Here is a 16,834-nt window from a genome sequence, read left to right on the forward strand (position 1 = left end):
TAGCCTCTCCCCAATCTGCATATTGAGCAAGCAGTAAAAGAAACAAAAGAAAAATTCGGAGTAGGAATTAAAATCCATGGAGAAGAAATAAAAACTTTGAGGTTTGCCGATGACATTTTAATTCTGTCAGAGACAGCGAAGGACCTGGAAGAGCAGCTGAACGGAATGGACAGTTTCTTGAAAGGAGGATATGAGATGAACATCAACGAAAGCAAAACGAGGATAATGGAATGTAGTCGAATTAAATCGGGTGATGCTGCGGGAATTAGATTAGGAAATGAGACGCTTAAAGTAGTAAATGAGTTTTGCTATTTGGGGAGCAAAATAACTGATGATTGTCTAAGTAGAGAGGATATAAAATGTAGACTGGCATTGGTAAGGAAAGCGTTTCTGAAGAAGTGAAATTTGTTTTACATCGAGTACAGATTTAAGTGTCAGGAAGTCGTTTCTGAAAGTATTTGTATGGAGTGCAGCCATGTATGGAAGCGAATTGTGGACGATAAATAGTTTAGACAAGAAGAGAATAGAAGCTTTCGAAATGTGGTGCTACAGAAGAATGCTGAAGATTAGATGGGTAGATCACATAACTAATGAGGAGGTATTGTACAGAACTGGAGAGTAGAGAAGAGAAGAGATGAGAAGTTTGTGGCACAACTTGACTCGAAGAAGGGACCGGTTGGTAGGACATGTTCTGAGGCATCAAGTGATCACCAATTTAGTATTGGAGGCCAGCGTGGAGGGTAAAAATCGGAGAGGGAGACCAAGAGATGAATACACTAAGCAGATTCAGAAGGATGTAGGGTGCACTAAGTACTGGGGGATGAAGAAGCTTGCACAGGATAGAGTAGCATGGAGAGCTTTATCAAACCAGTCTCAGGACTGAAAACCACAACAACATTGAAATTACTTCACGCGTTGGAGCTGGTTTGGTTGGTTGATTTGGGGATGGGGGACAGACCGAACAGCGAGGTCATCGGTCCCATCGGATTACGGAAGGACGTCGGTCGTGCCCTTTCGAAGGAACAATCCCGGCATTTCCCTTTGCGGTTTCGGGAAATCACGGAGAACGTAAATGCGCCATTGCTTCCATGTATTCCATTGCTCATGTTTTGTCGACAATGTTAAAGTGGCTCCAGTCATTTGGTTAGCTTTCTCACTTTGTCTTCTGAATTGTAAGCAACGACTTGTCGAATGTTGTAAAAACTGGTGCGACAGTTGCAAGCTTCGTTCCAGCAGTCAATTTCCAGAGGAAAGTGTACTAAGAAGTTAACTACACTTGCTCTATTTTTAGTTTTTATAGATGCACATTAAAGGTTACACCGACATTTGAATGTGTTTATTCATTTCATTTCTTTGATGTTTTGTTCCAATTCAAAGGGCGTATCAGCGAAGAAATTCGCAAACTGCTCGAAGAAGGTGGTGAATAAGTCTATCCAGGCTTTTCTGACCTGGAGGAAAGTGACGTAGATTTGACCTGAAGGAAAGTGACGTAGATTTGACTGATGAAAACACTGAATAGGACCATGGCAGTGAATCTGAACTCAAAGGTGAGAATGGTGGTGATGTACGGGGGTTCTTTTATTGAAAAGAAAGTTTCATGTTTGTGTAAAGGCGCGTATGCTAAAACATCACAACCAACAGGGAAAACATTGTACAAATTCCACCAGATCCGAAGAGAAATGTGAAGGGTATAACTGATGAAGTTAGTGCTTGTTTGAAAGTAATTGACTTTATTGATAAAATCGTAAACCTATACAATTACCTATATAAATGAACAGCGAGACACACATCAGTTCTCGCGCAAAAGAAGAAACAAAGTGACGAAATAATGTCTATGTTCGGGAATTTTTTTATGAAGAAGAAGATGATGATGAAAATGCCATCATGCTAATGTACTGGAACTCAGGCCAGCAGATGAACAGGAATGCCACTGCTTAGGACTGCAGTGTGTTACAGTAAGTTTTTATTTTTATATACTGTACGCGGTTTGGACAGTATCGGGTATCTAATGCACCTGAGGACAGTGAAAAATATATGGTGCCTTTAGAAAATTCTAACAGGAACCTTACAGCTTACAATTTGTGCACAAGTTACCTACTTTCTGAATATTTGTTACGGAAGACTATCACTTGCATTGGTACAATGGCGAAGAACAGACGTAAAATTCTTCCAGAATTTCTCCCAAACAAAACAAAATAAATTCGAAGTGTAAAGTTTGGATCTCAACAGGGCAAGACCTTGGTTTCGTATGTTCCTCGTAAAAACTGTGCTATCACACTTTTGTCTGCTGTGCATGACATGGCGACAGTGGATTAAGAAAATACATAAACCTGAGATCATAATTGAGCACATGACAAAAGGTGGAGTTTACGTTCTAGCTAAAATGTGAGCCTGATATTTCATTTCAAAGAATTACAAGGAGATGGCCATTGCCTACTTTTTCATTTTTCTGAACACTCCGGAATTAATTCGCAAACAAATTGTCTGAAAGTTGTTATGAAAGTGAATATATGTCACAAAAACTGGCTAAAACCTTTTATTATGAATGTTGAAGATAGTGAATATGAACTGCTTTCTTCAATAAATGTAATAGTTTAACACAAGTTTGTTTTTACTGACAAATGACCATGTTGTAAATTTTACAGCGCACCTGCCAGAGGGTTAAGTGTTTGGATCCCGAGTCATGGGTCTCGCACTTTGTTTCGTATTTCATTACACACACACACACACACACACACACACACACACAATTATGCAAACAGAATTCGAAGCACTGTCTTTCAGAAGGAAAAAAATGGCCGGAATTTTCGGTATCTTACAGATACAGGTCTGGAGATGTCCTAATGGCACAGTGGCAGATGAGTGATGGCATCCCCGCCGGAGATGGATGGTCTGCTTCAATTTGTCTTTGAACACTTGCTTTCTCAGAACTTTCCGTACATACCTTGCCTCCATCTTGTTCGAATCTGTCTGTAGACAGTCCTAAGTGCCAGCATGAAGGATGTCTTGTGAATGACTAGAGCATTATGATTGTATTTTGTACGGATCGCCATATTGCACCGACAATTAAACCCTGTAACGTGCCCTACATATTGTGAAATACGGAAAGACTCTTACTCAATTACACTGCTCTCCCACTGAGGACAGGTGCATGGACGTACCCAGCGGGGGGCAGGGGGGGCAGGGGGGGCAGGGGCCCGCCCCCCCCCCCAACCGATATTCGCAGTTTTTCACTAGTTTACTGTTTTATTTAATAAGAAATGCTGCATGTTTTCTCGGATTGTACAAGTGCATTCTTGTATTTAAAATGTTTATTAAAAGCAGGTTTACTGTTTTATTTAATAAGAAGTGCTGTATGTTGTCTCGAGTCCTCGATTCCTGAGACTAGTATGACCTGTCATGTCTAGAGAACCAGCAAACATGTCTTCCACCAGATAGATGCACACACCACAATCGATGTTCCCTAAACTAAATAATGGCGCGAAGAGTGCAGAAGCGGTCAATCGAACAATTTACATGGGAGGGAATAACTGTCCAGCGCACACACACCTCCATATTCAATCATCTCAGATTTCCACATGATCACGAAAGATATCCAACACATACTAAGTATTAGTTCGCTATTTGGTCATCTAGAGGACAAAACATGGAGTGTATGAATGTAGATTACTTAACCAACAGGCCTCTCCATTCGGACGGCTCCTACTGTTAACAGGAAATGTGAATCATTCCTGCACAGGTCACAGGTGCTGCACGACAAGAATGCATGGACAGAATCGACCTAGAAAAAAACCGCCCTCATATATATTTTATCCCTGTATTTACAACTAAATGTTACCATTGCAGTTTCAGTTCAATGAGACTTGACAATGAGCAAAGTATCAGACATACACCCTGCTGACAGCTGTGGCTCTGGAAACAGAAATATCGGTACCATTCTTATGACTTGACATACTCTTCCCTTTGCTATCACAGTACTCCATGACAAATCCATACCTTCCTTATGACTGCATATAGTCATTTCCTTTGCACATGTCTGAACACAAACGCATACGTTATAAGCCTGATGCTCAAGGCGAACCTATCACACACACCCCTCTCCCCTACTACTACTACTAAGTACAATACTTCGACAGTAAGCGATTGCAGACTATACAAAATAATACTGACCGAAAATCAACGATGGGTGGACATGTCCCATAAGTTTTTCATGCGAGTGCTATCACGTTGTCTTAGAGAGGCATAATCATCTTCGAAATAGCTGTATGTTAAAAAAACACAACCATATTACCATCATAAGCGCTCTTGGTTCTACAGGTGCACACAAGTATCCACGTTAATATATATACTGGCTTTATAAATCCACTTATGACATTACCTACGAATGAATTGGTTTCTGCAGACAAATACAGAGACGGTGATTGCTGGAGTGTATAGTATCAGACTAGCGGTCCAGTTACACGTAGCCCACGATGGCGTCTCGTGATAAAAATCGCTCTGTTTTGAAAGTGATTCGGCTAAAGAACATTGTATGAAACCGCTATTTGCAACTCCCTCATGCCGCCAGACATCTCTCCAGTATTTGTAACGTATTCTGTCTGGATACCATGCAAAAGGTTCTGAAATGTATCCACTGATTTAAAAGCAATGACTAATTGCGAAGGACCATGAACAGTAGTAGATGGTGTGCTGATTGAGGTCGTAAGAAATGTACACTAGCTTTTCAGATATCTAGTGTTACACTATCCGCTAGAAATGATGTCTATGATTTGGAACCAAGTCTTTCCATTCCATAACATACCTGCTTTGGATCCTATGGAGAAGTCCTTTAATGATTACTACCATTACTCAATTATATTTCTGGCACTCTCTTATCTCGCAATGAGTCAACTTTTTCGGATCTGTTTGCTACAGTAAAAAATTCCAACATGGTTTTAGTCAGTCCCTACGCATCCTGCAACTGCTCCCATTTGTACAGCTTTGCGCATGTGATCGTTCCAATTTACGTCAGAACTTAGCAGAAGTCGGAGAAAGCCATATCCGCCACCTTCTGCAACCCGTGTAGAGAGAGCGACCAGTCAGTGCGACAGGACGGTGTTTTGATCATTCGGTGGAAATGGACGCATTGTGGTGCGTCCCCAAACTACAGATACTACAGTCCAAAGCAAATCTGCATCTATTCACACCTATCAGTCCAACATGTTATCGTTATTCTGTGCCATCCAACAGAGAAAAATTACGAACTACAAAAGCTCCACAAACTTCATCTGATATAGAACTCCGTAAGATTTTTACCACATACCTCTCTCCCCCCATATATGGAAAACAAATACTATCTGCGTGCCAGCATCTAGAACATGTAACGATCCTATTAAATATACAGAGGTCAGTTTAAAGTTTCATCACCTGTACTGTAGGAGGATGACCATACCCCACAGACTATACTGTTAGTCGCAAGAGACACTCCCTGTGACCCTGTGTCGTCGTTTGAAACATTTTTTTCCGCTCTAACATGCTTTGTAAACTTCCATACATTTTGTTTGTGCGCCACGACTTCGAGGTCTGTGTCAGGTTCTAAACTGACATTAACACGTTCTGATCCAATGCCTCTCGCAGAAAACTAGACGTCGCACGTTGTAAATCATCTTGTTACTCCGGCTACCGTAACACGCCACACACACTGGATGATTTTAAATAGAAGAAAGGTACAACATAAGGAAACGAAGTGTTTGGCGGCGTTGTGGAGAGTTTGCAAACTGCTGTCCGAAAGAGATTGACGACCTCTACATTTAAACTCATATGTCACAGTGACAGAATAGATGATGGCTCCGCATTCCGTTTCGACTGATTCCTCATACTGCAGTCATGTACGCGAACACTATTTCAGTGCTATCCTTCCGCAGAAGGTGTTGTCCCTCCACCAAAACTATTTCTCCAACTCAAACAAACGATGTCTGTCAATCATTACGTGGTAACCAACAGTGTACCAGTGAACAGATGGGATAGAAAAGACACCCCCCCCCCCCCCCCCATGTACTGATAATAAGCATTACAGTTGATTGTGTGAACAATTTTACCAATTTTACAGGAATTTTTAACACCGATCAATGATGTGACAGCATGTTTCCCAATTTCATTATCATAGCTAAACCACCCCCTACCCAATTTGCAAGTATCATTGCGAATTGCGGATAGACCACTGTGCAGTACATCCATGCATTGTTAATTCTCGAACACATCCATCATCAAAGTATATCAAGACAGCGCACTACATATTTCTAACACTTCGAACATAGTGCTTAATTTATGATCTATCTCTATGCTGATGGGAATCACATAGCATTCTCGCAGTCTTAGGGTAAAATTAGAGACTGAAAGCGCCGCCCCCCCCCCCCCCCCTCACACTGTCATTGACCAACTCGCCCTGCAGCACAGTTACCGATTTAATCTGCAATCCACCAGAAGTAGACCGTGAATGATTGGAGCTTGCCAAGTCCTTGCCCATCCAAAATGCAGTGGACAGGGGGGGGGGGGGGGGCAATGAGCATTTCCTGCACACGTTGTTTGCATATCTGTTGCATTATTTTGCAAATAGGTCTGTAGGCTGTGCTGTGTGTTATTTGGACAGTTTACGAGTTGGTTTCATGTCTGCATTATTTAGGAGGAGTTTACATGTCTGTGTGCTGTGTACTAAAATTATTTCGGTAATTTAGGAGTTGTTTGTGTGTCTGCAGAGCGTTCTTTCGGTAATTTACGAGTAGTTTACAGGTCTGTAGGCTGTGTGGCGTGACTCCAAGCATGTCAGAGCCTGTGTTTTGTATCAGTGTGATGAATATACTATCTCATATCTATGCCTAAATAAATTGTTCCAAAATAAATGAAGTACACTCCTTCCTCTCTCCAGCAGCCCAGAGCAGCCTGAGTCATTTTCCCCTCCAGACAGTCATCTTGGGTTACATCAAGGAACGGAAGACAGCGCCCTCTGTTGGCAGTACTGTGTACTAGGTCAGTTGGACTCCGGACCCCATTTTGACTACGCTTGATGGTGGTACTGCCTCTAATTGTTTAAATAAATAGTGCATGCAAAATAAAGACTTATGTCGAACACAGGTCAAGTCCTCTTCCCACCATTTCCTAAGAAGAGGTGGCAGTCTGATAACAGGTTAGTGGAAGTAGTCCAAGTGACCTATTTTCCCCGCTACTTTCTTAGGTTAGTAGAGATGTGTTGCATTGTTCTGATGGAATTTGAACTTCCCGCCATTTTCTGAGGGAGGGGAGGGCGGTAGGTTAGTGAAGGTAGCTCGATTGACCTATCTTCCCGCCAAAATCAATAATCTTTGATGACGTCATTGCCGTCATCTTGGATACATCTGGCAACAATGTAGAGTGGGGCCTTACGAACATGGCTTTATTACTAGTGTCAAGTGAGGGAATCTACACGAAGCGAAACAAACAGGCACCGAGAAAAGAACTCTCTTCACCTAGAATAAAACTGATCAAATTTTGTTTATAAACTAGAACGTTGATTAGGATTTTTCCTTTTAGATACGTGTAGTGTCGATGTGAATGTAATGGACGACTGCAGGTCACTTCAGGTAATTGAAAACAAGTTTCACATGTGTTCAGAATGAGATTTTCACTCTGCAGCGGAGTGTGCGCTGATATGAAACTTCCTGGCAGATTAAAACTGTGTGCCCGACCGAGACTCGAACTCGGGACCTTTGCCTTTCGCGGGCAAGTGCTTGGTAGGTCCCGAGTTCGAGTCTCGGTCGGGCACAAAGTTTTAATCTGCCAGGAAGTTTCACATGTGTTCTAGTTTTAATATTGTATTTTTTTCAATAGCATAATGTAAACTTAAGAAGAATGAGTTTTCGATTTACTATTTTCCCTGCACGGTAAATATTCGTAATTTTGTTGCGATCCTTTTATGTTTATTGAAATGGTCACAGTATGTAGTAACTCACGGAAAATCAAATGTTCAAATGTGTGTGAATTCCTAAGGGACCAAACTGCTGAGGTCATCGGTCCCTAGACTTACACACTACTTAAACTACCTTAAACTAATTTATGCTAAGAAAAACACAATTCAGTTTTATTACCTGATTTTCCTCAGTTCGGCCCCTCCCGCCGGAGGTTAGGGTCCTCCCTCGGGCATGGGTATGCCCGAGGGAGGACCCTAACCTCCGACGCGAGGGGCCGAACTGAGGAAAATCTGATAATAAAACTGAATTGTTATAGACCCTCTCCTTTTCGGAACTTTCATAAACGATTTAGGAGACAATCTGAGCACCACTCAGACTGTTCACAAATGATGATGCCATTTACCGTCTAGCAAAGTCATCAGATGATGAAAACCAACTGCAAAATGACTTAGTTACCGTATCTGTATGGTGCGAAAAGTGGAAATTGACTGTAAATAATGAGAAGTCTGAAATCATCCACCTGAGTACAAAAAGAAATCCGTTTAATTTCGGTAAACACAAATCACACATACCAAAATGCTGTAAATTCCACTAATTACTTAAGGATTAGAATTACGAACAACTTAAATTGGAACGACCACTTAGATAATGTTGTGAGGAAGTAAATCTGAGACTTAGTTTTACTGGCGGAACACTCAGCTGATGCCACAGCTCAACTAAAGAGACTGCCTACATTACGCTCGTTCGTCCTCTGCCTCTGTGGAATACGTTCCATCAAGAAAAGAATAAATAGTGACATTCCGAACGTAGGCGGAAACGACCGAAAATACAGAATTGCCCTCATTTACGCGCTCGCACAGTCACAGTCTTCTGACCAGTGTTCGCAGTTCACCGTATAGCAGGCAAACACGGTGACCACTGAGCTATGGAAGAGGAGATCTTCTGGACAGCAAACACCATTTAACTTTCTCAATGCTGAATCTGTCGCCGCCGTTACAGTCTGCTGTATCCGGCGTGTCAGGGAATACTCGGCCGCACTGCGCGCCGCTTCCGACGACACTCGGCGGCGGCTGCACGGCACAGAGAGGCGGAGTGAGCGGGCTCATAATTACTGGAAAACACATTCACAAAGAGCGAGAGAGACGCATCGGATCAATTTTTAGGCTGCTGGCGCCGTGGAGCGGTGGCGCGCGCCCGGTGACAATGGGCGGCGGACCCGAGGCAAATTGCGACCGAACAAAGCATTATTGAGCGGCGGCGCTTCGCCTTGGCGGGCATCGGCTGCTCTGGTAGGCTGGTGGCGCGCCTCGCCTCTGTCTATTGTCCCGCGGCTGCCGGCAGCTGCCAGCTCGGACGGATAGCCGGGCTCAGCCAGCTACCGTCGCCCACCTGGCGAGCCGACACAGACCGTGGGGGACCATCGCCGCCACACACTAAGCACTAAATCGGGAACCGTAAATGCTCGCACTCCGTAGATCGGCAAAACTTGGTTCTTGCTCTGGGAAGCGCAGGCTCTGACATTCACCGGTAGAAAACGCGCTATCCAGCGACAGGTGTGTCGTCGAACGCAGCGCGCGATGAACGCTGCCCTTGTAGTCGAAGGTCAGGGTTCACAATGAAAATGCTATCTGCGTCCACACGTCCCTTATCCGTATCTGCAGATCTTCTACACGAAATGCGATAAACTGTTTTTGGAAACATAAATAATAATAATAATAATGACTTTCAGCTGGCAAGAAACCTGTTTAACAAGAAATCTGTTTCTATAAATGAGAAACTCCGGCTCTGTCACTAAACAGAATGCCTTTATGCTTCACAGTGCCTTTCGGTACATACAGCTGAACAATTAAGTGAAAAGAAAAGAAGGAAAGTAATCAGGAAACTTTTGAAACTAAAACATGGGAACGAGTTACGGAAATCAAGAAGCAATATGGAACTTCATGAAAAATAGAACCAATATAGGACACTATGAGGGAGTAAAAAAGTTTTACTTTACGGACACCTAAAAAGGCCAGATGGAATGAGGATAGGAGAAAGAGTAACTTTCTGACAGAAACCCAAAAACATTAATAATGTTGGTCAAAGAAGAAAGAAGACCTCAGACAACTCGAAATAACAGAGGTAGAAACAGGAGGAAGAGGAAAGTTTAATGGAGAATAACAAGGTGTAAGGGCTTCGAAAAGAAAACAAAGAGACAGAAAGGCGCAATGTCGACGGAAGAAAGAGAAAAAAATGGGTAAAGAACGGGGAACTACTGGAAAGAAACAAAGGAGAAAAGGAACGAGACTTTAATTATTTCATGTGGTCCTTCGTTGGCCAAACCAATATGAACAATTCAGTGTGCCTCAAGGGTCTGCTGCGTGTTTCAATTGAACGCTACTTTCCTACCCTACCCCAGGGGACTTAAGCTTTAGTGTGGAATCAAAACGTCGCGTCGTTCCTGGCGAATATTCACACCATTGAAAGGTGAAGGCTATGTTCACCCTAGACTACTAAACTCTCGTAATATTTACGGGTGCGGGTGGAACCAATCAGCAGTTTCTGTCAATCTGGTATTGTCATTATAGGGTGTAGAACAGGCATTTTGAACTAATTTTGTATGTGACATACCACTGGAGACACAAATGTAATTAGTGCACAAACTATGAATTTTAACTTTATTTGAATAATCTAGAGTAGGAAAAGTTACGGTGGTTTAGTAAAAATGTAACATTCCCCCCGCCTCTTTGGTGTTCTAGGGTTAAAGGCAAACATTCCTGGCCGATCGGGATTTGATACCGCGATCTTCTGGTTCGCAAGTATGCGTTTTACCAGTAAGACGAGGTTCGACGTATTTTGAAAAGAATCTGTTTTACCCCCTTCAAAATAGTCCCCCATTAGATGTAAACCAATGACAAAGATTTTTCGAATCTATGGAACACTTCCGGATCTTTGGGATAGCTTTTAACGCTGTCACAGATACGTTTTTAATCTCATCTATGCTTTTAACACTACAGCCTTTTAAGATTTTCTTCATTCTTGGGAACAAAAGAGTTACATGGGGCCATCTCTGGCGAATATGTAAGCTGGGGCACCATAACTACACACCCATACAACTATATAGGCACTGTAGACGCAGGAATCGATTGAAGTCTGATCACTCACAGCCAGTACGGAATGTTTCCATCCGTTGTCAACCTCAGCTACTAAACGCCACAAAACGCCGTAGAATTTTAGTGCGCACTTTGAAAACAAAGTTGATTCCAGTGTGCTCCTGGTCCTTCTTTCACCTATATACCTCCTCTGCAGCCGCAAACCCATGAGCTAGGCCACGCTACTCCAGCAAACACTGCCTCGGAGGCAGGAGCGCTCACCAACTCCGCTCGGAGGAGAGGGAACATGAGACGTGCGCTAGTGTTTAGCGGGTGCAACTAAACAAGTCACCTCCTCCTGTGTAGCTGTGCATGTTTTGTCGTGAACGCAACAAAAATATCCAGTCGCGGAAGCCCTCTGCTTGCTTCAATACAAGAAACATCTCTTCAGTCAGACAGAAGAATGTCCACTGCGCCTGGTGTGTCACAACATGCTTGTTTCTGCAAAAGCATACAATTAACAGCATCATTATAATCGTGTTCACGTACGAGATTACTATGTAATAGAAGGGGACGCTCCCAAGAAACTTGTTTTCCAATTCAAAGGACAAAGTATAAGGAAATGTATGCTAAAATATTGTGATTGATGGCTTTTTAAATTTAAAAAAATATTTTTTTCTCTTTTAACGTGTTCATCCGTTTCAGTTACATGTTGGAAAAGAAAACCTAAATGAAATGATAATTCGTGCAAGTTCAAAGTAAATCGTATCATAGCAATGACTGGCAAACCGTTCTCTTTGGTACCTCCCGTTAAATGATATCTGGTAACAGCAGCAGAGTGCTTTATTCCAAGGGAATTAGCAACTTTTGAAACCATTTCTCTCTCAAAACCAACGATGTCCAACTGAAACCACGACGTGGGAGCTGATTTAGAGGCACAACTCATGAATATAGTCACGAGTTTCACAGCTTTCTCTCCCGCACACGCTGAGAGCGCAGATATATCCGACTGTGCTGAACTTGCTATTTTTGTACGTGGTGTGCACATGAGGCTGTAACTTACAGACCAACTGTCAGATATGGTACCACTGTTACACGCCAACCGCGCTCGATATTTTTGAAGCACTATAGGAGTGTGGACAACATGAACTTACCATGGGAAAACCACCATTCTGTGAATACAGTCGTTGCGCCACAAACGGTTGGGCAAAAGGTTTTTTTTATCTCAGTTAAAAAGCGACATCTGTCATATACACTATTTCATTCACCAGGAGGCACCGTGTGCAGAAACTGTGGAACTTCGTTATGTAATGGGCATTGTGGTGAAGTGTGCGAATTTTGTACGAAGGCCCTGTTTCAAACTAACGTCAGTTCAAAAGGTTTCTTAGAGATATTTAAGCTGAGTATGGAGATCTACCTTACCACTACAGCAGAAATCAGATTTTCAACTCTTTCATTGCTATTCCCGAGGGCATTGCTTTCTTTCTAGACATGAAAGAGGAGGAAGAAATTCATTGGCTCATGAGGATGCACCTAAATACAATGAACGAGTCTCTACAGTGGTAAGGTTTATTGAAGTACATGTGCTTGACAAACCCAAGGAGTCCAGAGATAAGCTCCGTGCATCTAAGGAGCAAACGGAGAAAGGAGCTCTGACGTTCTTCCCTCGCTTTGATTGTCTACACTACCTGCTGACACCATCTTTGTAAACGATGAACGCATGACTAATCAGCTAATGAACAGTACTGAGTCGCAGCTCTAAGTACAGAGTTCTTTAGAGAATGAGTTGCAGTTGTTCAGTACTACCTGATATGCCACCTATAAGGCAATTAGAACTGACTGACTTACAAGGCCAGGCACTACAATTGTTTGGAATTGTCTCAATGGTATTAAAAAGTAATGAGAGAAATATTCCCCAGGCTACATAGGAATGCAGCTGGGATATTCGTGTCAATATACCATTGTGAACAACTATTCTTTGCAATGAGGCCAAAATACATAGCTTCAGGCTCCTTTAATAAAAATTATGTAATGCATCGCTATAGCAAACACGACATCAGTTGCCTCGTAAAAATTTGTAAACAAAAATATCAATAAATAATGAATTAGTTCTGCAAAGATTACTCATTGTGTTCTGCTAGCCATTTCTGCACAGCCGGCTCATCCCTTACGAGGGGTTTCATTTTTATGACATTGAATTTGTAATTCAGACGAACTTCATATCAAATTAGAATTAGAGCAATTTCACAGACAGCCACATCCGAGGCAGTACTGAGATCGCAGTTTTAGTTCCTCGTGACGTCACGCCCCGGCCCGCGCCTTCTGTACACACGCTCGCCGCAGCCGTGCGCCCACACAACCATAGCCTACGGCGGTGCCCCGCGGCCAAGTCAGCGCTGCCTAGTTCATGGGGGCGAGCCATAGCTGGAACATTATTTACGTAGTGTGTATTCTTTCGGACATGTCCACATATATAATTAAGGCGAAGGCGACCAATGATTACGCCAACGAACTCTTACGGGAATCGGCGAAATGCCGCGAGTAATCAAATCAGTAATGTGTGGATAAGTTGAAAATTCGGGCCTGTCGGGAGGAGTGCTAGGGTAGTCGGTGCGGTTGCGAGGATCAGTTTCCGTATGGCACTTTCATCAGCGCATCTGCCTAGTAAGCAGGAGAGACGTGTTCGAATCCCAGTCCGGTAACAGTTTTCAGTTTTTCCCATTTTATTAAATCAATTCCCACCAGCAGCTGGAACAGTAACTGCTAGGCGGCAAACACAAACTAACGCTCCCAGCACCCGTTCCAGAAGGACAAAGTTGTGGTATGTATGTACGTAGTAAACATAATATTGTTTTTTGCCCAAAATTCACCAACAAGCAACACAGTAAGAACAGGTGCATAATCCTGGTATAAAAGCCAGGAATTCTTTAGGCACAAATCGGAGTGTTTTTTTTCTGACTGCTTCACGCGTTAGGTGTTGAACCTGTAGTCCAAGTGGTGGTTCTTACTGATCCGTCGACCTTCCGGTAAGACCTCGTGGTGACTGCAGTTCTCCGTTCTTTTTTTCGGTCTTGGCAGCCCAGAATACTGCGTCTGGAAAGACTAAGCCTTAGTTTCGATGTCATATACGTAAACTCATTTTCACATGATACGACATATTCCTGTGGCTATACATTATTGTTGTCTTAATGTAGGAGGTGATATGTAAGGGTATTTTTTGTTGTTGCTTGTTCTTTCTTTACGTATCTACTTCTAGCGACTCCTGACCTACTGGCAGTCTCCGCTTTTTTTCTTTTTCGAAATGGAATCAATTTGGAACAACTCTACTGTCGCACGTAGCCATACCTAAAACATCCCCAAAGTTTCATGCTGAGAACCAATATTGGTATAAAACCACCATCAATGATCTATCTGGTTCTGATTCAGCTGTCGTTTACAATAGTGTCTTTTTTACTCGATTTTATCTGTTAAAGATTTGTCGGGCGCTCATCATATTCCAAATTTAATACAAATTCTCTGATTCATTTTTATACAAAATAAATCATCGCTTATACTTGTAAGACACATGTAATCTTTTTGACAACTGATAACACACTAAATATCCGATATCGCTAAAACTACGATAAGGACAAAAGCGGAAGTAATGAATTAAAATCTGTGTCAGGGCCGGGACTTGAACCTTGGTCTCCTGCTCACTAGGCAGATGTGCTGTCCACTACACCACCCTGGCAAGTTATTCCAGTGTTGGGGAGCCTCGGCAACACTGACGATTAAAGATAAGGAAAATCAAGATGGGCTCAAGTAAATGGAAGTGTGTGCTGGGGAGGTCACTGGACTAGCGCAGCCACACAATGCCAGGGTGGTGTAGTGGACAGCACATCTACTAAGTGAGCAGGAGACCAAGGTTCAAGTCCCGGCCTCGGCACACAATTTAATTCATCACTTCAGCTTCTACACTTATCCAAGTTAACGTTGAGACTCGGTACGTCTCCAGGAAAATGTAATTCCATGAAATCAATCGCTAGAAGTGTTCTGACACTTCTCATACATGCTAGCCAACATTATAACAAAAAAATACGCGAGTCTGACTAATACAACTTGCTGAATCTTAAAACTGCCCTTACATTTTGAACACATCTTGTGGTTTGTCAACCCTGTAGAGAGTGGCACCACAAAATCGCGAAGCACAAACTAGGAATTTCCTACAATGTCGATGCCAGTGATCTGTCCGAGTATCGTTCCACTCGTCTTCTACAAAAACTTTCCCAGTTTTTCTGAATCAATCAGGTCGGATGTAGGCGTTCTTTCTTAATTACGTACCCAGCCGATCATTAGTCTCCGAATACGAGGAAATAGTTTGTATTCCACCTGTAATGACCCCATTCCTTCTACATGAGAACAGTGCCAGCTAACAAGACGTTAAGAAAACAGTAAAGTTCCCTTAGATTTCGTGAACAAACAAAAAAAAACACACACACACACACACACACACACACACACACACACACACACACACTCTTCACAATCAGTTCCCATATAAACAACTACGATAAGCATTTACGGGTTTCATCTCTATTGTGCTCCGACTGACTGGCAGCATTTCGAAATGACGGACGCGCCGAAGTTCATTTTAAAATTTCTCTAAACCAGAGAAATGCTGTTCCTTACATTCGAAAACTATAGTAGGAGTATTTCGCTATAGTTGATCATCGTTGCAGCTCAGTAGTATTTGGAAGCATTCAAAACTGGACCCATGTGCACAAAGCAAACCAATATCTGTAACGTTCTGGTCATCTTCGTACCTCGTCGAAATCTTTTCCTCTGCCGATCAGTTTACATCTTTATTTTGCAATCAGCATCTGCGTACGTTTTTGCGAGTCGAACTAGCTATGGTTTTTATACATCGGTTTAAAATTCTTTTTTGAGGAAAAAAGTAAGAATTCGTGTGTAACTGTCTCGTAAGTTCTCTGATTTACACCTCATCTCGCCGGCCACCACAACACTCAACAAATTTCAGCTAGACTGCGCTAATCTACCAATGAACGCCTATGAATTGATGTTAAGGTAAATAAGCTACTAATCGATTGGCAGTGCGCCAGTGTGAAGTGAACTTCGATGTAATTTCTAGTGATAAGCCAAATGCGATGCTATAATGATAATCTCCGCACATTCTATGTTTCGGCTTCTGTTCCAAACGTGTGGGGAACTGCCTATAAAAATAGTATGATAGATGACAGCGTGATACGAAAATTGGTAATTTAGAAGGTGTTTGTAGTCAAAAAGTGAAAAATTAATGCTGAAGGACCATTACGATATTTTTTGAAATACATAGAACTTTATTTTTGGCTATACAATCGGGAATGTAAATGATAAATTACACATAACCTAAGTTTTTCTCCTACACAGGCTAAAGCAATTTAAGTAGATTGAGGGATGAATATATTACATCAATTCTCTCTCTCTCTCTCTCTCTCTCTCTCTCTCTCTCTCTCTGTGTGTCTGTGTCTGTGTGTTTCCCCGAAGTGAAACAAGAAGGCTGATTCATCAAAATGTTTGTGGCGGGCGAGCTGCATGCTTGACCTCCCAGTAACAACCACCGCACCGTACAGGTTTCCTGTCAGTTGCCACCGAAACCTGCAAAGGCGGCGGAGACCTTCTGAAGTGTGCAAGATACAGAACACACGTGAGAAATTAAGTCCTCACGCAAAAACTACGCTGACAATATTTATGTAGTCGTGAACAATTTTACGGAAACAGTGCTTTAGCGCTCAGTAAGTTGTAAAGCATATCACAAGAAACTAAGTCGCTCCTCTTAATATTTGATTGTTGCAAATGAGCCTG

The 16,834-nt window shown here is 42.4% G+C and overlaps 1 protein-coding gene and 1 non-coding gene across 5 annotated transcripts in view; both read right to left on the reverse strand.

Annotated features, from left to right (window-relative positions):
- LOC126474370 (syntaxin-1A) overlaps window positions 1–16,834 on the reverse strand; it is a 334,042-nt gene that overhangs the window by 117,701 nt on the left and 199,507 nt on the right. The window lies entirely within an intron of this gene.
- On the reverse strand, window positions 14,652–14,723 carry Trnat-agu (transfer RNA threonine (anticodon AGU)). The gene has a single exon. It is a non-coding gene; the product is annotated as a tRNA-Thr (tRNA).

This window comes from Schistocerca serialis, chromosome 1 (genome assembly GCF_023864345.2).
Source record: "Schistocerca serialis cubense isolate TAMUIC-IGC-003099 chromosome 1, iqSchSeri2.2, whole genome shotgun sequence".
In the NCBI taxonomy this organism is placed as follows: domain Eukaryota; kingdom Metazoa; phylum Arthropoda; class Insecta; order Orthoptera; family Acrididae; genus Schistocerca; species Schistocerca serialis.